Genomic DNA, 25835 nt, shown 5'->3' with positions numbered 1-25835 from the left:
CCGAATTCCTGACCCAGAGAAACCGTAAATAGGAATAAAATGGTAGTCAGAGATTAAGCCAGTAAGTTTTGGCATGCCATTGCACCGCAATACATAACCAGAACACTACATTCTAGACCCTGAGTATCATTAGGCTATTTTTCTATACACATTCCTTTTCTTAACCTATGCAGCAGATGTTATCAGTGCTGTCTACAGCCTCCTGACATTCATCATTTCCGTACCAGCTGTCAACTTTGTACTGAAAGCTACTGTCACTCTCTGCCTGGGGGCTTTCCTGGCTCAGCCCATGTGGCCAGTGAGGGGCAGGCATGAAGTACCCGGGAGTTATTGCCTCCAGAGAAGCCCTTAATTAATGGAAGTGGAAATTTCTAGTAAGTAGTCCAACTCTTACCCCTCAGATGGAAAACTCCGATGCATGTTCACACCATCTACAGAGGTTCCGCACCTTCTCCCCAGCTGCTCACAGCAGCCTGACTTGCTAACACCTATCACGGGCTGCTCTGCCTGCCCTCCTCCCTACCGGTGCTTCCCGGCAACATTTGTCTGCAAATTCTCACCTTAGGGGCAGCTCCAGAGGGAACGAAGACTAAGACAATGGGGAACCAGGCTGAAGGGCAGTTGGATCAACCAGCTCCTCAACTGCTGCTTCCGATCCCATGAAGAGTGGAAGGGATGCTCAGAGTGGAGCCTGCACTGTGCCCTGCCTGAAATTAGATTCAGAAGGGAAATAAACACCCTCACTCATTCAGATTTATTAGCACCAGGAAGATGTACAAGCGAACATCCACACAATTGACAAATCATGCACATGTCCTGAGTGAGTCATTTTACCACATACAGCCATTCCCCTTTCTCACTCCAAATTTTGAAAAATTGTGAAGTTGGTAAGGCTGTATTACATCTTGACTGTATGCCTAGAGCTCTGTGAGACAACGTAACAATCGTGAGAGAAAAGGCACACCCCAATGTCACAACACTAAGAATGCAGTCAGGGAAGCAGCGAGCTGTATTCACAACAAAACCACAGAAATGGCTCACAGTGACTTGGGTGAGAGGGTTGAAGAGAAGCAATCACCACGCTGAGTGGTAATATCAGGGTAGTGATATCACTCATCTTCCCATTCCTAGGGAGCCACTGTGTGTGGTGGAAGAGGACTTAACCAGCCAAGCTTGTAGGAACCCGAGCTATTTGCTTGGTACCTAACTGCAGAGGACACCTCCATGGTAACTGCCATTCGTACAGTGCCTCCTCTGTGGCAGGCAGTGTTCAAGGGCTTTTATATGCAAGGTGGAGGCACTTCATGCAAAGGGTATTGTTCCTGAAGAAATCACGTAATACAAAGTTGCATGATTCAACATAAATCCCAAGGAAGGAGGTATTTCTGATCACCAGCCATGTGGCAATAGCATAAACCAGTATACAATTCACTCGACCTATCAGCTTTGCAACGATCCAATTCTAGATTAATTTTTATTTCATGGAGGCTTGCATTATTTCAAATTTGCAGCAAAAATATAAAATAACTAATATTTTATATAATACTAAATTCTCATAAAATACATCATTATGACATAATGTCATCTTCATGATTCTCCTAATAATTAAAAGCTAATATGTATTAGTTAACATTGCCATTAACTTATCACATAATAATTCATAAAGAGCATCATGTTTTTAAACACCAGGAGCCAAGCAGAGCTGTTAACTCAATCTGCTACACAGTAAATGTTGCCATTATTTCAATTCGTAATTGGGGAAAACTGAGGCACAGGGAGGTTAAGTAACTTGCCCTCGGTTACACAATTGATAGGTGGTGGAAAACTGGGACTCCAGGCCAGTCAGTCCGGCTCTAGAACCTACTACATTCTCCACCACCAGGCTCTATTTCCTCATTTAAACTCCACAATGGCCCCAGACGGACATATTGCATGAAATAACGAAGATTCGGGTGGTTTAGCCAGAATTCCAACCTGGTTCTACCCGGCTCTAAAACCCACGTGCTTGCATTCAACTCAGCTGCATCTTATTTCCTGGCTGTATCAGGACCAAGATAGACTTATTCTAGCACACATCAAAGCTGCCCTTGTCAGCTTAGGTACTTTTAATTCAATATAAAATAGGGAAATGCAAGCAAAATCCATTTTTACCATGAAACTTGAGAAGAAGCAGGAAGACACAGTGGTTGGTGACGTTATACCAATAATAGCACACGTTTGTTAACTCCCTACTACAGACTAGCCACTGTCCTGGGAACCTTCCGGATGTCAGCCATATCACAGCCTAACGAGGTCAGCCCTGCTGTTCCTCAGGTCGTGCAGTTGTCTCAGAGAGGCAAAGAGGAATGGAATTGGGAGGGTCTCCAGCTGTTTCTCTTAACAGACTGCTCTCATTGAGTCTCTCCTCAACTCATAAAGGTGCAAACCAGCTCGGATCATGCTGGGGAGGAGAAACAGGCAGGAGAGGTAGGTTGCTCAGAGGACAGCAGCAGCAGATTGCCCAGAGGTGAAAGCAGAGAAAATGTTTCCTTCACTATTCCCCAGAGGTCCCAGAAGCGCTCAGAGTTCCAGGTTAGGGATACCCTGTGAGCTTCCTGGAGGGCAGAAGTGAACAGAGGGGAATGAGGCGGGCACAAAAGACACTGGGAGGGTGGAGGGAGAAGGGATGCTGGTGCAGCCGCCAGAGGGGTCTGGGAAGTGAGGCAAATTGCCATGGTCCAGGTGAGGTACGAGAGTCCTCAGGGACCTCACGTGTCTTTGGGAACTGGTTTTTATGGAGCTTTGAGAGATCGTGGTTCATTAAGGACTATTAGTTACTCTGATATGCCTAATGGTGCATGCCGTCTTAAGGGCTGATTTTGCTGTCACTGAATTGAAATTTATCCTAATACATCTTCATCAGAACATTTGGAAATGGAACAGGCAAGGCAGCCCCACTGAGTATATAGCAAAAGTGTGGGCTGAAAACTGGTAATCCACACGTAGTGTAAAGAGAATGTGCTATGTAATTCTCACTAAGGTACCGCCCGGCAAGGGGGCTGTAGAGCCCCGCCCAGAGCCCCTTACCAGCTGCCTGGAGTATTGGCTACTAGGGATCTCAGCTGCCTCCCTCACTGCAGAATTGTCCTCAGGCCAAAAGGGAAGCTACTCGCCCAGGGGGTTGTGAGCCCATCCCATGTGCTGCCGGAGCCCAAAGACCACACCTTATAGGGCTTATAGATGCCTCAAGGGGACACGAACTCCACAATGCAATTCAGACTCCAGATCTCCCCAGGGGGCTGGAGCTAAATCCCAGGCACAGATCATAGCTCTGCATAGCATTAACTGATGAAGTAGAAATGATATTCCCAGTTACCCAGTAAGGAGGGGGTTTTGAGGCCTACTGTCCATAGGCCGGTTAGTTCCAACTAGACAATACTTCAGAAATTAGCTAACCCATTTTCATCAAGGGTGGAATCCTGTGTGAGACACTAAAAACCTAGAAATCATCCAGTAAGTTAGGTAAAGCATGGCACATACACTAATAAAGTACTACACAGATGGTGGAAATCTCGATATAGATGTAGGTATCTCCTGGCATACAAAGTGCAAATTCAGGCTGTAGAGTCATATGAATAGCACCGCCCCTTTATTTTACACTGATTGATTGATTTACACACATACACAGTGTCTTAGTGTATGTGGTTCCTCCCAGATCAGGCTGAGACAGGGGCTTACATGTACATGGTCAGTGTATTTTGGAAAGAGACCACAGAAACGGGAGAGGGAGGCTAGAGAAGAAAGAGACAGAGAAAGAGGGATCATCACTGCCGTGAACATCTGGGCCTGGGCCTGTTTGGGACCCTCTGGGGCACTATGTAGACAGCCTTAGAATCGTTCGCTTGAGGAACAGAACGGGGCATTTTTATCCACTAGATGTAGGCCCCATTGGTAGACAGTTGCCCTAGGAGATGTTCATTCCTTTTCCCTTCCAGCGATCACCTGCACCAGAATGGTGGTGAATGCTCCATCCTGCAGTGACAGGGGTGCCCTGAGGCATACAGCGAGAGATAGGCAGGGGAGCTGGAGTTATACCTGCACAGCTGGTGGCCATGGCAACAACTGGAGTTAAAAGGTAGGTCAAGGGGCTATGAACAGGGCACAGGAGGTATACAATCCACATAGAGAAGTGTCAGGAAGGATATTTACCAAATTGTTGATAACAGTCATCCCTGAGAAGCAGGATTCTTTATTCACTTCATTATGCTTTCCTGAACAGTTGAACTTTTTTTCATAAAAGTATACAACTTTTGCAAAAAAAAAAAAAAAGCCATATCAAAAGAAGAAATTAATTGCATTTGACTCCCTCGTTTTACAGGTGAGTGATTCACGTTTCGAGCAGGGCTCATGGACTCATGGCTGGGAGCTGTCTGCAGTGTGAGCACAGTACGGCCCCGCCAGCCCTGGGAATGTAAAGGCTGTTGCCTACACAGCTGCAGCTCAGAGTGGACCATGAACAGACCAGGTGGTGCAGCCCCATGAGGAGCAAAGATGATGGGGCAGGACGTCCAGATCCAGGCAATAGCCACACACCCCTGCCCCCAACCCCGAGGAAATTGCTATTCTGAATGCCATCACCAAGTAGTTTTGCTTCAGCTTGAACTTCATTATTACAGGTCAATTTCCCCGGGAGGCAGAAGCTGAGTTTTTTTAGGCAGTGCTCTTGGTATCAACACCTGTGAGGTGTGAATGAAGCAGACTGAGGCTGGACTCTGGACTGGAATTAAGTCTTAAGGTATCAGGTGATCCCATCAGGACCTCCAAGCTGTTGGAACAAGGGAGCTGACTTTACACCCTGCACCGACCGATCATTGTGTTGTTTGTGCTTTTGTTGTTATAGCTAAAAATATATTGCAAAATCTGAGGTCATTAAAATTTACCTTTATGTTTTCTTCTAAGAGTTTTATCATTTTAGCTTACATTTGGTTTTTTGGTCTATTTTGAGTTAATTTTTGTATACGGTATGAGGTAAGGTCCAACTTCAGTCTTATGGGTATGGCTATCCAGTTGTCCCTGCACCATTTGCCGAAAAGACTATTCTTCTTCACTGAATGGTCTTGGCACCCTTGTTGAAAATCAGTTGGCCATAGGCACGTGGTTTTATCTCTGGACTCTCAATTCTATTCCATTGTTTACATGTCTATCCTTTTGCCAGTACTGCACTGTTTTGATTACTGTTGCTTTGTCGTAAGTTTTGGAATGTTGAAATGAGTGTTAACGTGTTTTAACATGTCTTTTTGTAGACACATTCAATCATTTCTCTTGAATCTATACCTGGGAGTGAAATTGCGGGTATGCATATATTTAGTTTCGGTAGAAACTGCAAAATAGCTTGTACACGATTTATTTTTAATAACGTGTGGATATGAGTTTATGCAAATCAATTTAAGCAAAACCAATTGCACACCTGAATGTCATCAGTTGTCCTGAATTGCAACTGTTCTTATGTTATCATGGTGAGTGGTGGCCTTGCTCTCACAAAGTTTTTCTATGACTTTCTGGTCAACAAGTTCCGTGGAGGTGGTGATCTCTGGGATACAGAGTCCTCTGGGAAAAGGGCCTCGGGTTGACTTGGGAGGTCACCTAGGGCAGGATCTAATACCTTCTTCAAGAAGACAGAAAGCAGAGAAGAGGTGACAGGCAGCAACTCAACTGGTGAGCCTCCATTGGCCAAGGCCACTGCATTGAAAGCACCTGTGGGCAAATCAGAAACGTCACCACTCTGGAGAGATGACCGGTGCCCCCTGGGATGGACCAATTCACAAAAAGCTCCCTTTCCTCTGCTGACTGAGCCCCACGCCTGGCTCAGGATGTGGTGGACAGGCCTGGCAGGGCCGGGCGTCAGCCTCCACTGGTTACTCTCATGAGTGGGCACCGCGTGCGTGTACTCAGGAGCCTGCCAGAGGTTGTCCTGCTGTGACTGTGCTGATGCCAACGAGAGACAAGAATCACATCAAAATTAGGAGAGAAGCTACAGCCCACCCCAGCACTGGGCTGGGTGCTTTAGACAGGCCTGGCTGGCCTGCCCAGTTGCATCTCCCAGGGGTGCCTGACTCAGCATGGATTCCCCCAAAAGCAGGGCCTGAGATGAAGATTTGCGTTCAGGCGGTTTGTTTGGGGGCCGACCCCAGGAATCCCTGTGAGGAAGTGGGGAGAGTCAGGCAGGAGGGAACCTGGTGTGGGTAAGTGAGTGGGTGACTGCAGTGGGCACCCAGGACGAAATCCCCGGGACACTCTGGGAGGCTGTAGGGAATTGTCCCTCTGAAGTGAGGATGCTGGATGTTCTCCCATTAATTCCCACCCATCACTGATCGAGGGCCACTCTCGGGGTGTTAACTCCCTGGCACTTCTGGTTTGCCCCATAGATGAGCACAGTCCACAGACAACACCCTTGGACAGAGAGACACAGGAAACTGACCTGGGAGGGAGTGTCAGCAGGACATCTCCCCGGTGAGCTAAGTGGTGGCAGGCTATCAACAGCACCTGCTACATTCCCTAGGCCCAAAGTTAAGAGTTTCCGCCGCCCCTAGTAGGCCCACTGACTAAACCATACAGATTAGAATAGAGCAGCCAGTGAGACTCTGACTATAATTTATGTTCCCTCCTCTGTCACCCCAGATGTTGGGGGAGGGGTAGAGAGAGTGGGAAAATGTTGATGCAAAAATCCTGAAACCCATGGCCTGGAGCAGATAAACCGTGCTTGAATGAATGACTTCTCCAGCAGAGAAGGAACTTTATTTGAATAGTTAATCCTCGCATGTTGCAACAGCCCAAGATCACCCCTCAAAGCCTATTATTTGCCCAGAGCGTTGCAGGCTGGGGAAATCTTTGTGGACCCCTTTTCCTTTTAAACACCAGATCCCATAGCCAGGCTGAGATATTGGAAAGCAAATTGTGAGCCCCATCTGCCAGCTGGGGGCATGCTGAGACAAAGGAAAGATTCTTGCTGGCAGAGCTCCCTGGCCGGGAGACCCTCATCTAGTAGGAAGGATTTTAACACGTTCATTCCCATGTTACATGGCATTCCTCCATTCTTGAAGATGCTACGCCAAAAATATATCTTTCTGCTTGTTATCAGTCTATTCATACTTTTAGATTCAGCGATAGCTCATATGTGGTAAAAACACAGGCCAGCTGAGGGGGGGGAAACACTCTCCCCAGGGATCCGTCTGATTTATAAATAAACAAGCGCTGCAGCTGTGGAGGTCGTGAAATGGAGCCCTCTGTGATTCTACAGGGAGGCTTCACACAGGAGCTCTTCCGAAGACAAGGAGGACTTAAGGAACAAGAGCGCGTGTATGCCACAAAGTGATACTTGTGGTCTCAGCTCACTTTGAAAGGAACCCCTTAAGAACTTTACCCATAAAACTTCTTGAGTGAATTTGAGTCAGTTAAGCCAACTCAATTTGGTAGAAAATCATGCAACATTGCTGAAATTAACAGCCTCTCCAGCTAACAGGTAGAGAAACTCCAGAAATGAGCCAATGGCATTGCATTTACAGTGAGGAAAGAAAAATAAGCTGAGCCTCAGTTCAGAAAAGGTTGAAGGCATTTTTGCAAAGCCTCTCATAAACACACACGAGAAGTTCATTTAAAATCCTAAATGAATGCTCAGAAAAATATCCAGGTTCCCCAATGTTAACCAACTGTTTGCTCATGTCTACATGATTAATACGTATCCTAAAGCTGAGATTTAATTTTTCCAGGATGCGAAGCCTGGTGCTTCAGCTGGTATTGTAATCCCGTATTTGGAAATTGCAAAGTTATGAAGAGAAGCCTCCCTCAAGACAACATCAAATAAAATTAGTCAAATACAGAGAAGGATACTATAATTTTCAAGATCACATGAAGATATTTTTTAATTGAGAAAACATTTTAAAGGATGCTTATAAAAGAGATATACTGAAAAACAAAAGTTATCCCATATTTTAGGTAGGCTTTTTATATGTACTGTCTTTCAGAAGTAAAACTTTCAAGTCACATATTTGTTCAACAAAGATTTGCATAATTACTTTGCTAGACACTCTTCTAGACACTAGTGATGTAACTGTGCTAAAGATAGCTAGCCGGGCTCCTGCCCCCTTGAGGTTACCAATCTTGGCCACAGAGGACAGGTGAGAGACTTCATATCATACATGGATGACTACTATTTTAAAAAGGTATTAGTTGACTGGCACAGTGGCTCATGCCTGTAATCCCAACACTTTGGGAGGCCAAGGCAGAAGGATCACTTGAAACCAGGAGTTTGAGACTGGCCCACAAAACTAGACCCTGTCTCTATAAAAAGCAAACAACAAAAAAAAATTTAGTTAAAAACTAAAAGGATTTTAATAGTTAAAAATCAGAAGGATCAAAAGCAAAGATGTTGAAGGATTCTGAGGAGTGAGCAAGGTTGTGTGTTTTCAGGTATCGAAAGACATCCCTTCCTCATAGCAGGTCTCCAAATGAACCAAGGAAATAACCGGCCTCTCTCACCTGGAAAATAGGTAAGTAATGATACCTAACTCATAGGGTTGCCACAGAGTACGTGTGCAAAGCCTGGTGGCACCCATGATAATCAGGTGTGACCTGCTGTTATATTATTAAGAAACTCACACAATACAGTACTTGGCACTAGAAGATAGTCTGTAAATATTAATTAACTTCTCTTACTAGACAGCTACACACACAGACACACACATACAACCTTAAGCCAGGGTCTCAGGGTCTCCACATAGGGGTGCATGACAATCCACTGGGTAAAAAAGAAAATATGAGGACATCTATTTGTAAGTTTTATGTAAAAATGGCAAAGTGATGAAGTTTTACTGAAATACATTATACTGATTGACAATAGTGCCCTTCCTGGGTCTGTGTGTCAGAGTCCTGTAGAATTGGTACCAGAGGTCCCCCCTAAGGAAATGCAGGAATTCCAACACTCCAGCTGAGAGTGGCACGCCTACTTGGTGACTTTTGTGAGCCTCATTAAATGAATGCACAGATTATATGAATCCAGCTTTAACTAAGTAACTTTCTCAACTTGAGAAAGTGGCTTAAAAATATTCTAGACAAGAAACAACGGATTGAAGATAATCCTAATATCACAAGCAGAAAGGATGAATATAAATGGCAGAAATGACCCTTCCATTCCCAATACCTCCCATTGGCCTCACTACAAGGTAAAAAGTATAATAATCTAATTAGTATGAGAAGAATTCAGCCCAAAATATTGAACTTATAATGAAGACTACTGATAATGAGCATATACAACCATTGTCATGGAGAATGAATTCCACGTGTGTGTGGTGGTTTGAAGATTTGAGGTGAAGGTGATGGAAAGTCACAGTGATAACCAAGACCTACATATGGGTAAGCATTCGGTGTGCAGAAGCAAATATCTATGAGACTTCTAAGCAATGTTTACAACTGTGAGATACTCAGTTCAGTATTTTATCAAAGTTTCACACAGATTACTGAAAAATATTGAAGTTTTTAAATAAAGAAAAACAAAAAAAGCTACCTACTATTGAGTAAACCTTTCTCTTTATGCCCCAGTAAAAATGGCTGCAATAATACAGAGACGACAATACGGCGGCAAGTTAAAATGCCTGCCTTTATTAGCAACGCGGTTGGAAATGCATAGCAAACAATGCTGAAGATTTAAAGATACACACATTAGAACAAATTATGCTCTACCGAGGTTTGCCAGAGAGTTTAATGAAAGTACAGATATTTCCAACATGTCTTGCTTTGTGGTGTTTGCTAGATTCCATTTCAATAATGAAATACACCAAAGGCCTTTTTTTTTTTTATGAGCCGCTAAACCATTATAGTCTCAATAGTAAATGACTGAAAAAGTGTTTAGGGTGGAAATCTGTAAGTGTAATCACTAGTGGTGGAATGGCTGAACTATTGTTTGTTTTTTAAGAAAAAAATTACAGTAAAGTTAACATCAACAACGAAAGCACAACCATCAAATGCATTTACTGTGTCGTTCTTAGCAAGTAGTGAAGCAAGATGAAGAAAACAACAGATGTCACCTATGAGGTTAAATTTATAAAAACGAGACTTGCCATATATGATTGAATCCTTAACACATTTTATAATGAGAGTAGAAATGACCCTAAGAAATCTTTGGACCACACAGACTGTCCTTTGGACAATGTACCTAAAAGAACAGGGAAACTAAAAGGGTTCCAGATTTCTGGACTTTTCTGTGATGACAAGTAGCTGTCACTACTATGCGACCTCACACATATTTTTCAAGTAAGCAAGCACACAATCTATTACTATAGGGTAAAAGAGAAAGGAAGTTCTCTTTATTTACCAAGGAGTGAAAAGTAGCTGCTTTTAAAAGAAAATATATCCCACAATGAGGCATTTTGAACAGTGTGTGTTTGGAAACATTTCCATTGTCACACAAATATACTTCTTACCCAAAGCTCCCGTATTTGCACCCTGACAAACAGAATTTTTAATTTGTTATAAAGTCTTCTAAACACAGCATTTTTCTTCATTCTGAGCAGATTTTTGAAAATATAAAAATGCAATACTTCTCAATCATTTTGTAAGACTGATATCAAGGAAGCTATAGTTTACTTAGCCAAATTCCGATAAAAATTTTTGAAAATTGTAGGATGCGATTACAAATGTGTTTTGTCACTTAGCCCAGCCATTGATGCACTTCTTCCACTTGGATATATAAAACCTTGTGAGGTTTCTTTTTTTGAGACATTAAAAGCAGGAACTGAAATAAATTGAACTTAGAATCTGATCTTCAAATTTGCCATATTACTCACAGAGATCAATTATCCCTTAATATCATCAAATAATCATGGATGTTCAAGTTTCCAGTTGTTTCATAAATGTCATGATTTTTTAGTTTGTTTCTTTAAAGTGTGTTTATTTAAATAAAGCCATTCGATGATGCATTTGATTGTTCTGTCAGATCTATTTTATTTTGTCGGACTTCCACTCACGTCTCTCATTTGTTTGTAATTTATTTGTTGAAGAAGGTAGGTTGATTGGCCCATATTACTTCACATAATCTGGATTTTGTGGGATTCATCTCCATTGTATAGTTTTTAAAGTCCCTCAATCCTCTGTATTTCCTGGGAAAAAATTGTAGTTGCATATATAAGTTGCTCTTTTTTTTTTTTTTCTCAGTAAAACTACTTTATAGTAGAGTACTTCCACCAGGAAGCACATAATGTCTGATTCTCATCCTTTTGATGATAACAGGCATTGACAGATCTCTTTTTAAAATAATATTCTATTATAAAATATGTGATATAAACAGAAAGTTTAAAACATACAGTTTAAAGAAAAATAAACATCCACATACCTACTACCCAGATGAAGAAATCGAATCAACTGTGTACAGCTCATATCTTCTTAGGTTCCCTTTCTCATCTCTCCCCAGAGACAAACAACAGAACTTCTGTATTAGTTGTTTTTTTATTTTTCACTTAAGTACATCTAACACCTGAGTCTGTATTCCTAAACAATATATTGCCACATTTTTAAACTAGGTAGGAAGTACACATTTCTCTGTGTGAAAGAAGGACACTATTATCACTGTGAAATGAAGGCTTCTAGAGGAAATAAACTGAAGAGATCTTCTGGGATATAGTTTGTCATCAGCTATCCATGCAGTTTACAAGAGTACCTTTTGAAAAAAATCAGAGGGCAAGACTTTGAATAAAAACCTAGAAAACTTAAAGCTTTGTACAATGAGGGTGTCTGGAAGGAATTCAATGGGACCAGTATTGAATGCCTTCCCAGAATATAGTCAATGAGCATGGGTCACTTTATATTTTCTATTTCTAAATTCACCATGCCCTTCCTCGGTCTTTCAGGCATAGGTCCAAGCAGAAGACTCTGTAAGCTGAAATGAGGGCTCTCAGCTCAGCCTGCAATGCTTCAGGACAGGAACTTCTTCAGTACATAATCAATGTGAACCAAAGGCTTATCAAAATTTGGGCTAGACTCACCTAGATATTCTGTCTTCACATTAAAATAAAAATTATACAATGGCAGTGACTATGTTGATGTTCTGTTACAAGTTGACTCTTAAGTCACTCTGAGCTATCTGTGCTTGTTACTCTCTGTGTTGGGGGCACAGCCATCACCCTGGGATCCTTGTTCTCCATCCTTCTGGAGACTTCCTCTTATGATGGTCCTCTTATACTGGGATGCAGCAATAAAAATATATTTATGAAATTAAAAATAAAATTCAATAAGATACAGCAATAAAATGAAGAAACTATTTCTACATGCAAAAACATAGATAAATCTCACCAACTAATGTTGAACAAAAGAAGCCAGCATCCATGTTTTCAGCATCCATGTCTTCTTTCTTTGTTTATTCCCGAATTTTGCTGGAGCACATCCTCTAGTAGCTTTTCTGAGAAAAGTTATTTGGAGTGTAAATTTCCTTTCTTAATATGTCTTTATTCTACCTTCATGCTTATTTGATAGTTTCGCTGTTAAAGAGTTTTAGGTTGAAAAGTTCTTTGTTTCAATGTTAAAAGCATCACTCCATTGTCATTTTTATTCCCATTCATTTGTATAACACCTGGTTTTTATTCTCTGGTAGCTTCTCATCATCCCTGGTATTTCACAATGACGAAATTCCACTGCACTAATAATTGGTGGGAACATTCATTCTGGTAACTTCTTCCCTCTGTGATTTTTTTTTTTCTTAAATTGTTTCCATTTTTTTCCTTCCCTCAATTTCTAGAATTGTATTATTTGGATATTGAATCTCTGAACTGGTCCTCTAATTTTCTTTTTCTACTGTTCTCCATTTCCTTGCTCTGGGATCAAGGATATTTCCTTAACTTTATTTTCCAAGTCTTCTATTTTTATTTCTGATATCATATATTTAATGTTTAAAATTTTCCAAAGATTCTTTCCTAAGAAAACTTTTTATTGAAAAAGAACATCATATAAATATTTGCACAAATTGTATAATTTGTTTTTTAAATGTATTTATGTTTATGTTTATTTATATTTTAATATAAATAAATGTATTTTTTATTTAGTGTCTATTTATATTTATTTTATAAATATATTTATATTTATTTATATTTAGTTTAATTTTTTTTTGAGACAAAGTCTGACTTTATCACCCAGGCTGGAGTACAGTGGTACCATCTCTGCTCATGGCAACCTCCACCTCCTGGGCTCAAGCCATCTTCCCACCTCAGCCTCCCAAGTAGCTGGGACTGTAGGCATGAGCCACCATGCCTGGGCTAATTTTTGTATTTTTTGTAGAGATGGGGTTTCGTCATGTTGCCCAAGCTGGTCTCCAACTAATGAACTCAAGCAGTCCCCCATTCAGCCTCCCATTTGCTGGGATTACAGGCATGAGCCACCACACCTGGACAATAAATTTTTAAAAATTAAATACACTTGCCTAACTACCACATAAGTGAGGAAATAGTAACTTATCAAAACCAAGAAATTTTCCTCCTCCCCATATTTGACCCTCAACAAAGGTAATCACTATTGTATCCTTTATCACCATTGATTAGTTTTGCCTGTTTATGAACTTTATAGAAATAGAAACATACAATATACAACACATCCCTTTATGTCTGGCTTCTTTTGTTCAACATTAGTTGGTGAGACTTATCTGTTTTTGCATATAGAAATAGTTTCTTCATTTTATTGCTGTATCTTATTGAATTTTATTTTTAATTTCATAAATACTATGTTTTTATCTGCATCCCAGTATATTATTACGCCAAAATTTATTTACTCCTTATATTGTTAATAGATTGTGGAGTTATTTGTAGTTTGAAATATTTGAATAATGCGGCTATCAGTAATCTTGTACAAGCCTTTTGAGCACATGGGCACACATTTTTGTTGTCTACATAGGAAAGGAGCTCTTAGGTCATGATGGCAGGGCAGGCAAGACCCAAATTGGGGCTTAGCCCAGGAAGATTCCTGGCTTTGCTCAGGAAAGAATTCAAGAGCAAGCCAGTGGTAGAAGAAAACAGCTGCGCTGAGATGGCAGTGTTACAGTGCCATGACTGTTCCTGCAGAGCAGGGCCACCCCACAGTCACTGTGCGCTGAGAGTAGCAGCTCAAAGGCAGTTAGTTCCCAGATGAAGAAATTTTTTAAATGGGTATAAATTTATCCTACTTAATTATCTGTAGATTGCTTTAACTTGTTTATGTACACGTGGGTTATGCAGAAAATTTCCAGAAAAGGGTGGTAACTTCCAGGTCATCCGTTCGTTGACATGGAAAGAGGCAGTAACTTTCTGGTGTTGCCATGGCAATGGTAAACCAGCATGGCACACTGGTAGGCATGTTTAATAGTGCTCCAGCCAAATTCCTGTTTTAGCTAATCCTCAATTTTGTCCAGTGTCCAAGCCTTGCCTCTGGAGTTGAATACCACCTGGTACCTCAATAAGGTGTCTGTATATTCCTCTATAGTAGATGTTAACATGGATTTCAAAACTGGTGGTAAAACTTTACACTCCCATAATCAGTATATAAGAGTTCCAATTGTAGGCCAGGCACAGTGGCTCATGCTTGTAATCCCAGCACTTTGGGAGGCCAAGGTAGGTGGCTCACCTGAGGTCAGGAGTTCGAGACCAGCCTGGCCAACATGGTGAAACCCCATCTCCAGTAAAAATACAAAATTAGCAGGGTGTGGTGGTGCATGCCTGTAATCCCAGCTACTCAGGAGACTGAGGCAGGAGAATCACTTGAACCTGAGAGGTGGAGGTTGCAGTGAGCCAAGACCACACCATTGCACTCCAGCCTGGGCAAAAAGAGTGACACTCCACTCAAAAAAAAGAGAAGAAAAGAAGAGAAAGAGTTCCAACTGCTCTACATCCTCAAACCCTTGGTATTGTCCTTTTTCTTTTTTAACTTGTAGGCATCTGGCAGGTATGTAATGGTAATTCACTGAGATTTTAATTTGCATTTCCCTGCTGTTTAATGAAGTCCAGAAACCCTTCACGTCTTTAAAAGCCTTTTATCCATTTTTTTCGAATTGTGTGGTCTTTTCTAACTGACTTGTAGAATATTTTTCATAGTCAATGTATCATTATCTGGTAATATATATTACTACAAATATATTCTCCCACTCTGTGGCTTGACTTTTCACTTTATTCTTTTATGGTTAGTGATTATTGCATCCACTTAAGAAATGTTAGGCCAGGTGTGGTGACTTCACACCTATAATCCCAGCACTTTGGGAGGCTGAGGCAGGCAGATCACTTTGAGCTCCAGAGTTCGAGACCAGCCTGGGCAACATGGTGAAACCCTGTCTCCACTAAAAATACAAAAATTAGCCAGGCATGGTGGCACATGCCTGTAATCCCAGCTACTCGGGAGGCTGAGGTAGGAGAATCACTTGAACCGGGGAAGCAGAGGTTGCAGTGAGCCGAGATTATGCCACTGTACTCCAGCCTAGGCGGCAGAGCAACACTCCATCTCAAAACAAAAAAAAAGAAAGAAACATTAGCCTTCCAAAGGCCGTGAAGATATTCTGCTGTTACCTTCTAAATGTGTTTACTTGTAATATTTAGACGCACAACTCCCCTTAGAATTTGTTTTTGTATATGATGTAAGTAGAATCATTTTTTGAAAAGACCACCCTTCCCCTACTGTGCTCTAGTGGCACTTTGCAACACAATTAAGAGACTGAATGTTTACGAATCTGCTTCTGGACCATTGATTTCGCTGGTCTATTTGTCTGTCTTGCATCTGTTCCATACTGTCGTCTTATAAAGCACCAGTAATCAAATGAATCCATCATCTTGGTTCTTCTTCACAACTGCCTTGACTATTTCTGGTCCTTTGCATTTTCATATGCATTTTAGAATCAACTTAAAGATTTACACACACAAAAAAAAAACCCAAACGCTCCCTTTGATTAATTTAGAAAAAATTAGCAGCTATATAATGTTAAGCCTTTCAATTCATTATACATTTTGGTAACGTTGTGTAGCTCTGTATCAATCTCCTGCACATCCATATTCCTAAATACTTCATTTTTAGTGCTATCAGAAATCACATTGTTTTTTAAAATTTGATATTCTAATTATTGCTAACATACAGAAATTAGACTGATTTTGTTATTTTGTTATTATATTCTGCAGGTTTGCTAAGTCCATTTATTTATCCTACTTATTTATCTGTAGATTAACTTTTTTATGTACATGTCATCTGTTTTTATTTCTTCCTTTTTTTCTTCCTCTCCTCCTTCTCAGCATTCATAAGTTTTCTTTCTTTCTCTTCCCAATTTGCACTCACCAGAACTACCAGTATTACGTCGCATAAATGGGATGCTAGCAGCATCCTTCTTTTTCCCTCAATCGCCAGGGGAAAGCTTTTAATAATTCACCATTAACTGTGATGTTTTCTGTGGGGCTTATACAAATACATAATATTAGATTAGAAGTTCCCTGGAAAGTTTCTCTACCAATTTCATGAATCCAGAGAAAACACTCACATGACAAGCCAGGCAGAACAGTGTTATTACTCACAGATAGACAGCAAGAGGAAACAGACGCCTAGGCTCCATGGCCAGACAGTTCTCTAAGGCTCAGGAAAGCTGCCCAGGGTGGATGGAGTCTCATCTGCACATAACCCACATTGCACTGCAACTGGAGGAAACTGAAAGCGCTCCGCCCTGAGTTTCCACACCCTGGGCACCACTTGGCTCACTGAGCACAAGCATTGCAGGACATCCTATTCTAGAAGGAATCATGACATATCCCAGACTGCTGCGGACATCTCCTCCTTATCTCAAGATGTTGCATTTTCAGTTCATTCTGCCTAAGAATTGCAGGCAAGAGGGGAATGAGCTCAGTTGGCCAAGGTTGTCCAGGGACCTGTCCTGCATTCTCATACATTCCTAGTATGCCATGAGTTATTTAATGATTAATTTAACTTAATGCTTTTTTTTGCTTTTATTGAGATAATCTTTTGATATTTTTCTCATTTCTCTCTGTTAACGTAGTGAATGACATCAATTGATTTTTAAATATTCAGCCAAGCTTGAATTTCTCACATCAACCCAATTTAATCATGATTATCTTATATATATATAGCTGAATTTGAATTACTAATAATTTAGGATCTTTCATCAATATTTATGATAGATATTGTCCTATTTTCCCTTCCTCTTGTTATATTTTTATATCAAGGTTATTCTTGCCACATAAAACAAGTTAGGAAGTGTCTCACCTTTTTCTCTTTCTGAGACAGTTTATGTAAGTTTAGTGTTATATCATCCTTACACATTTGAAATATTTCAACAGTGAAGCCATCTGTCTTGGCATTTTATTGGAAAGTTTTCAAATTACAAATTCACTTTCCTTAATAAATCTAGGGGAAGTATTCAGATTTCAATTTTATCATGTGTCCTTCATGTTTGGTAAATTGTATTTTTCAAGGAAGTTGAAAAATTAGATGAATTGTATAATTCATCTGAATTCCAAACTTAATGGCATGAGTTGTTCAAAATGCTCTTTTATGATCTTTCTAATATATAAAAGATCCGTAGTGATGGTCTCTTTTTCATTGTTAAAAAGTAGTAATTTGTGGCTTTTCTCTTCTGATTAAGTCTTATTAGAAATTTAATTATTTTCTTAAGTTTTTTCAGTGAACTAACTTTTTCCTGGGTTGATTTTCTCTATTATGCCTGTTTTCTATTTAGTTAATGTCTGATGTTATCTTTCTTCTTTCTTTCCATCCATTTTCTTTAGGTGTAATTCAATGTTTTTCTTAACTTCAGGAGAGAGAGAATTAGATCATAAATTGTCTTTTATAAATTAGGCATCAGGAGCTACAAATTTCCCTCCAAGAACAGTTTTAGCTACCTTTCACGAGTTTCATGTGCCACATTTCACTGTTATTCAGTTCATAGTATTTTCCAATGCCCCTTGTGATTTCTTCTTTAACCTACGGGTTATTCAGAAGAACAAGAAGAACATTGCTTAATTTCCAATAGAGATTTTCCTAATTATCTTTTGTTACTGATTTTTAGCTTAATTCCACTGAAGTCAGAGAATATGCTCCCTATGATTTTAATGCTGTGAAATAAAACTTGATTTATGACCCTAACTTATCATCATTTTTGTTAAATGTTACATATAATACACCTGAAAAGTATGTCTATCTCCAATTGTTGTTGGAAATATCCTACATGTGTTGTTTAGGCCATGTTGATTGTCCAAATCTAGAATTTTACTGATTTTTCTTTCTCTTTACTCTATCATTACTGAGCGAGTTTTAAAAAATTTATAACTATGATTATGATGCCTTTTTTTTGTTCTATCACTTTACGTAGTTAGAAGCTGGATTATTAACTACATACAAATTTAGGATTGTTATGTCTTCCTATTGGATTAAACATTTTATCATTGTGGAAGTTTCTCCTTTATCTCGAACAATTCCTCCTCCTTGAAGTCTTGTGACTTTGTGTTTTGTCTAGTATTAATACAGGGTCAAATGGTATTTCTGGTTCTAAATCTTTAAGGAATTGCCACACTGTCTTCCACAAGGGTTGAACTAATTTACACTCCCACCAACAGTGTGTAAAAGCATTCCCTTTTCTCTGCAACCTCACCAGCATCTGTTGTTTCTTGACTTTTTAATAATCACCATTCTGATTGGCATAAGATGCCATCACAGCCTGTACATGTATACCAGAACTTAAAATAAATAAAATTTAATTTAATTTAATTTAATTTAATTTAATTTAATTTAAAAATACAGCTATAACAGCTCTCTTTGTGTTACTCTTTGCATGATATTTTTCCAGACTTTTATTTTCAGACTTTCTGTGTCCTAATATTACAGCTCTGTCTTATTTAAGGAGCACAGCACTGAATTTTTAGTGCGCTATGACAAACTTGATTTTTAATTAAAACATTTAGTCTGTTTGTTTTAATGTATACACTAATATATTTGGGTTTAAGCCTAGCATATTACTATTTTGTTTTCTATCCATCCTACCTATTGTTTATTTCTTTTGTCTTTTTGATTGTCTTCTTTTGGATTAACCAAGTTAATGGAAAATTATTCCATTAAATGGAATTCCCAAAAATTAAAATTATTCCATTTTTACCCTCTATTAATAAGTTATACCTTCTTTCATTATTTGTCATTTGACCTACAGATTACAACATGCACCTTGATGGATCCTGATAAATCTACAGGATCAAAATACTATAAATTAGTATCGCACAATTTTCAGACAATTAAAGAATTTTAGATCACTAACTCCATTTACTCTCTCTGACCTCTTGTGCTATTGTTGGCTTTTAATGAAGCATTTTAACCTCACAAGACAGTATTATTTTTGTTATTTTGTACATTCAACACTCATTTAGATCAGGGTTTCTCAAACCTGGCACTGTTGACATTTTAGGCTAGATGCTTCTTTGTGTAGGAGCTGCCTTAGGCATTGTAAGATGCTTATCAGCATCCCCAGTCTCCACCCACTAGACTCCAGTAGCATCCTCCCCACCCCAGGTTATGGGCCTCAAATGTGCCTCCAGTCAGTGACAGTGTCCCCAGGAAGCAAAACTGACTTCAGATGAGAACCACAGATTTAGACTTTCCACACATATTTACCATGTCTTATCCTTTGTTCCTTCTACCTTTCATTTCTTCCTTCATTTCTGTGCTTTTCTCTAAGTTGATTTTCCTCCTGCCTTCATGGGTGTTTTTCGTAAAAACAAAAAACAAAAAAAAAAATTCTCAGTTTTTGTTTGCCTTAAAACATTGTGTTTTCATGTTCATTCTTAAGGATACTTTCACTGGGTATAGAATTCTGATTTGCAGTTATTTCCTTTCAGTGCTTTACCTTCAAAAAAGCAACAATTAGACTTATAGTTAAATTTTCAACCGAAATTATGAAACTGTTAATCCACCACCAGCAGCATCCTCCTCAGCTATTTTTAAAATTTTCTCTCGGTCTTCAGTTTTCATCGGTATCAGCATGCCATCCTCAGGTATGGTTTCTTTGTATTCATCCTGTCTGAGGTTTATAGTGCTTTTTAAATCTGTGGCTTGGCCGGTTGAGGTGGCTCACGTCTGTAATCCCAGCACTTTGGGAGACTGAGGTGGGCGGATCACAAGGTCAGGAGATCGAGACCATCCTGGCTAATACGGTGAAACCCTGTCTCCACTAAAAATACAAAAAATTAGCCACACGTGGTGACATGTACCTGTAGTCCCAGCTACTGGGGAGGCTGAGGCAGGAGAATGGCGTGAACCTGGGAGGGGGAGTTTACAGTGAGCCGAGATCACGCCACTGCACTCCAGCCTGGGTAACAGAGCAAGACTCCATCTCAAAAAAAAAGAAAAAAAAGAAAAGAAAAGAAGAGAAAAATCTGTGGCTCAATATCATTAATCAGCTTTGGACTATTCTCAGTCACAATCTCTTCAAATACTGGCTCTGCTCCATTCTTTCCTCCTCCTGTCTCTGGAACTCCAAATTCATATGCTCAGAATTATTCACTGTGTCCTGTGTATCCTTGGTGTTTTGATATGGAGCTTGCTGACTTTCAGCCTCACTCCTAAGTGATCAGGGCAGGTTCTCTGTTGACAAACCTTCCATATATACATCTTTGGGTTTTTCTTTTTGTGCTGCTCAGATTTCCAGGAATGGAGTCTTCCAGTCTTTTACCTGCAGAGTGAAGATTTGACTTCTAGCTTTCTGAGAGGCTTCAAAAGAACAAGAATCTCAGCATGTAGCATTCATCTAAGCATTTGGTCGATTAATCCTGGTGTGTTCATTATGGTATTATTGTATTAATTGTAGCTGGCATCTTCCAGTCTAATAACCCCCTGTTTTACTCATTCCACAATGTCTTTATATAAAAGGTAATGAGTTTAAAATATCTCTGCTAAGAATAATGATGGCTGCAAGTTCAGGTGTAAAACTTGTATCAGCCAAGAGATATTCTCTTCTGGTCTTAACTTCCTAAAGTTACCATAAATGGGTATTGAAACTTAACAAGTGCTTTTTCTGCATCAACAAATCACATGATTTTCTCTATTTTATTACTATGGCAAATCTAACATCCTTACTTTCCTGGGATAAACCCTACTTGGTTCTGAAATATTTTGTGTACTGTTGGATTCAGTTGCCTGGTTTTGTTTTTGTTTTTGTTTTTGTTTTGGATTTCTACATGTGTGTTCATAAGTGAAATGGGCCTATGATCTTTCTTTATATTGTCCAAAGTCAAGTCGTGTAGCCAAAATGATGATATTAAATGGATCAGGCAGCTTTTTTTTCTTTCCGCTATTTTCTGGAACACCTTATATAAAAGAGGAATTAGCTGCTCCTTGGAATTTTATTTTTAGAATTCACCTTAACCATCTAGGCATGTGAGGTGTATTAGTCCGTTCTCACACTGCTAATAACGACATATCCAAGACTGAGTAATTTACAAAGGAAAGAGGTTTTATTGGCCAGGTGCTGTGGCTGAGGCCTGTAATCCCAGCACTTTGGGAAGCCGAGGCGGGCAGATCACGAGGTCAGGAGTTCGACACCAGCCTGGCCAACATGGTGAAACCCCGTCTCTACTAAAAAGTACAAAAATTAGCTGGACGTGGCGGCAGGCGCCTGTAATCCCAGCTACTGGGGGAGCTGAGATAGGAGAATCGCTTGAACCCAGGAGACGGAGGTTGTGGTGAGCCGAGATCGCGCCACTCACTCCACCCTGGGCGACAGAGTGAGACTCTGTTTAAAAAAAAAAAGGATTTAATTGACTCACAGTTCAGCATGGCTCGGGAGGCCTCAGAAAACTTACAATCATGGCGGATGGGGAAGCAAACGTATCCTTCTTCAGATGGCAGCAGCAGGGAGAAGAATGAGAACCCAGAGAAGGGGGAAGCCCCTCTTAAAGCCACGAGCTCTCATGAGAACTTACCCACTATCAGGAGAATAACGTGGGGGAAACTGCCCCCGTGATTCAATTACCTCCCACCGGGTCCCTCCTATGACACGTGGGGATTATGGGAACTACAATTCAAGATGAGATTTGGGTGGGGGCAAGACCAAACCACATCACGAGGTTTGGGAAAAAATAAATATTTGGCCAATTTTAATTTATTTGATATCTATTAGTCTCTTTCAAGTTATCTCTTTGTCCTTACACTAATTTTGGGATATTATAATTTTTTCTAGGAACTTAATTACTCTGTAGGAGTTTTCATCCACTGGCATACAAATATAACATTATTATTTTACTTTATTTAGATTCCTAGAGTGTCTATAGTTAATTTGCTCTTTCTCATTCTTCATTTGCAGAGATCAGAGGTCAGCCTACATTACCAATTTTTTTCAAAGAACTAGTTTTTGGTTTGAAAACTCACTTTTAATTTTTTCTCTATATTATGAATGTCTGCCCTTTATTCTTTTTTTTTTTTTTTTTTTTTTTGGACTTGCCCTGTTGTGCCTTTTCAAAAGTTGTGAGTTGAACATTCACTATATTTATTATTAACCTTTCTGGTTTCCTAATTAATGTATTTAAAAGCTAAAAAAAAATCCTAATAAGTGCTATGTTTAGTAATGAATCACAACTTTCAATTTTTGAAAAGTAGGATTTCATTATCATTCAGTCCTAAATATCCTTTCACTTGCTGATTGATTTCTTTTGAAGTTGGTTCAATTAGTAATATATTTTTAATTTACAAATACATTGACTTTTTCGCTTTCATTTGTTATTCATTTCTACTGATTGCATTATGGCAGAGAAACTAGCCATATAGAGAAAATATAGCTATTGGTTATTTGGAATGTATTGACACTGCCCTTACGGCTAATACATTGTTGATTTTCTTTTATTTTCCTTTATTTTTAATTTAATTTAATTAATTAATTTATTTATTTGGAGACGGAGTCTCCCTCTGTTGCCCAGGCTGCTGTCTGCCTCCCAGGTTCACACCGTTCTCCTGCCTCAGCCTCCCGAGTAGCTGGGACTACAGGCATCTGCCACAATGCCCGGCTAATTGTTTGTATTTTTATTAGAGATAGGGTTTCACTATGTTAGCTAGGATGGTCTTGATCTCCTGACCTCGTGATCCACCCACCTCAGCCTCCCAAAGTGCTGGGATTACAGGCGTGAGCCACCGCGCCCAGCCTATTTTCCTTTATTTTTTTTGAGACAAGGTGTCACTCTGTTCCCTGGGCTGTAGTGCAGTGGGGCAATCACAGCTCACTGCAACCTCATCCTCTTAGACTCAGGTGATCCTTCCACCTCAGCCTCCCAGGTAGCTGGGGCTACAGGCACACACCACCACACCCTGCTACATTTTTGTACTTTTTCTTTCTTTTTTTTTTTTTTTTTTGTTTTGACAGGGTTTTGCCATGTTGCCCAGGCTAGTCTCAAATGGCTGGCCTCAAGCAATCCTCCTGCCTCAGCCCCACAAAGTGCTGGGATTACAGGCATGAGTCACCACACCTGGTGATTATCATAAACGTTCTGTGTGTGTGATTGATTGTGTCTGTGTGTGTGATTGTGTCTGTGTGTGTGATTGTGTCCGTGTGTGTGATTAAGAAGACTCTGTCTCTGTCTCTTTCTCTGTTTCTCTTCCTCTCTTTCTCTGTCAGTTCTATATATGTCTATGACCTCAAGCATGTATTATACTGTTCAAATTTTTGTATCTCTGCTTATTTGTAATCTATTTGATCTAGCAGTTTCTGAAAAGGCTGTGTTAAAAACCTCAAAAACAACTGAAGGTTTATGTAATTCTCTTGCAGTTCTATCTGCTGTTGCTTGATATATATAAAGGCCATATATAGCTATGGTGGATATATGTTTTTGTTCTATTGTTCTTTTTGCAGTTATATAGCATTTTGTTTTGCTGTAAATGACCTTTTTGCCTGTTATTTTATTTTTTTGAAAATTAAGATTGCTACCCCAACTTTCTTTGGGTTCATATTTGCCTATTACAGCTTTTTTCATCTTATTTCCAAACTTCCTTTACCTCTCCATTTTACGAGTGTCTCTTGTATATAATATATTATAGAATTTTTAAATCCAATACATTTACTACAGTTACTAATATATTAGAAATTAATCTACCTTCTTATCTTTCCTTTCTTTTTTGTCTTCCAATCAAATAGATTGAGTTTACTTCTGCTGATTTAAAATGGTTTTCCCACTCCTTTTTACAACTGTGTGTTATTCCATTGTGTGAATTTTCCATAATTTATTTAATGAATCCATTTCTGATGGATATTCAAGTTGTTTCCAACTGTTCTAGTTCAAACAGTCACTAACCTTTTTCACAGTTTCTAATCCCAGCTCATCTTGCAAGTTTGCCTTTCTGGATGCCTTTGACCCCAAGCATTGATGGTCCTCTCACAGACTCTGTCTTAGGTTGGGTTCTCCAGAAGCAGACCCTGAGATAAGATTCATGTGAATATGGCTTACTAGGACCCAACCCCAGGAAAACCTGGCGGGAGAGTGGGGAGCAGAACCAGGAAGGAGGCCAAGCCAGGTGCAGTTTCAAGCTCATCACCAGGGAAACTGACTTTGTTTCAGTCCACCCAACATGGGTCTGTCCTCACTGTGCCCAGACCAGGGCAAGCACCCTACAGTGTTTATAGCCATGCTCCATCTGGCATTGTTAAGGGATACCCTTAAGGAGACATAAATTCCAGGCACTTCTGATGAGCATCAAAGGTGAAGAACCCTAAAGGCAGCCTGTGGACAGAGGGATGCAGGCAATGGCTTTGGGAAGCTAATATGCCTGGGAATGCCCTGGCTGACATAACCTTGTACGTTGCAGTGTCCTGGCTCCTAACTCAGTCCAAGCCAAAGAAGGAGAATCAGGAGATTCGAAGGAAGCTCTCTAATCTCTTCCATTTTCAGCCTGAGAACAATGATGGGCTTTAAAGCAAGGCACCTCTATGCAGACGCTTGTCTACCATGTATAGGTCATGACATCATAGGCAGGACATCACTTAACTGTTTTGCTTTGTTTTTGGAGAATGAGTCTTGCTTCATCGCCCAGGCTGGAGGGCAGTGGCACCATCTTGGCTCACTGCAACATCCGCCTCTTCAGTTCAAGCCTTTCTTCTGCCTCAGCCTCCCAAGTAGCTGGGATTACAAGCACCCACCTAATTTTTGTATTTTTAGCAGAGGCGGGGTTTCACCATGTTGGCCATGCTGGTCTCGAACTCCAGAGCTCAAGTGATCCGCCTGCCGTTTTCAGCCACATTTTCCTCATCTACAACTGGAGATGACACTAGTTCTTATAGCAGAAAGCTTAGCATGGTGCCTTGCAGAGAGTAAGTGGCAACACAAGTTCCTGTCATTATTACTATTGTGTGGTGGTGGTGGTGGTGGTGGTGGTGGTGGTGGTGGTGGTTGTGGTGGTGGTGGTTGTGGTTGTTGGTTTTTAGAGACAAGGTCTCACTCTATTGCCAAGGTGGAGTGTAGTAGTGAAATCACAGCTCACTGCATTCTTAAATTCCTGGGCTCAAGCCATCCTCATGCCTCAGCCTCCCAAAATAGCTAGGACTACAGGCGCACACCACTATACCCAGCTAATTTTCATTTTTACCTTTTGTAGAAACAGGGTCTCACTATGTTGCCCAGGCTGGTCTTGAACTTCTTGCCTCAAGCAATTCTCCTGCCTCTGCCTCCCAAAGTGCTGGGATTACCAATGTGAGCCACCTCGGTTGGCCCCTATTATTTAGCAGAACTTTTCTCAGTGTCTGGCCAACAAGACCTAAAGGACTTTGAGCTGCTTAAACCGCCACTAGAAAGCACCTTACAAAACAAAGATGCCGATGTGTTTACTATTTGTATAAAATACAT

The sequence above is a fragment of the Piliocolobus tephrosceles genome, chromosome 20 (genome assembly GCF_002776525.5).
Source record: "Piliocolobus tephrosceles isolate RC106 chromosome 20, ASM277652v3, whole genome shotgun sequence".
NCBI lineage: Eukaryota > Metazoa > Chordata > Mammalia > Primates > Cercopithecidae > Piliocolobus > Piliocolobus tephrosceles.
This window is presented reverse-complemented; position numbering follows the sequence as displayed.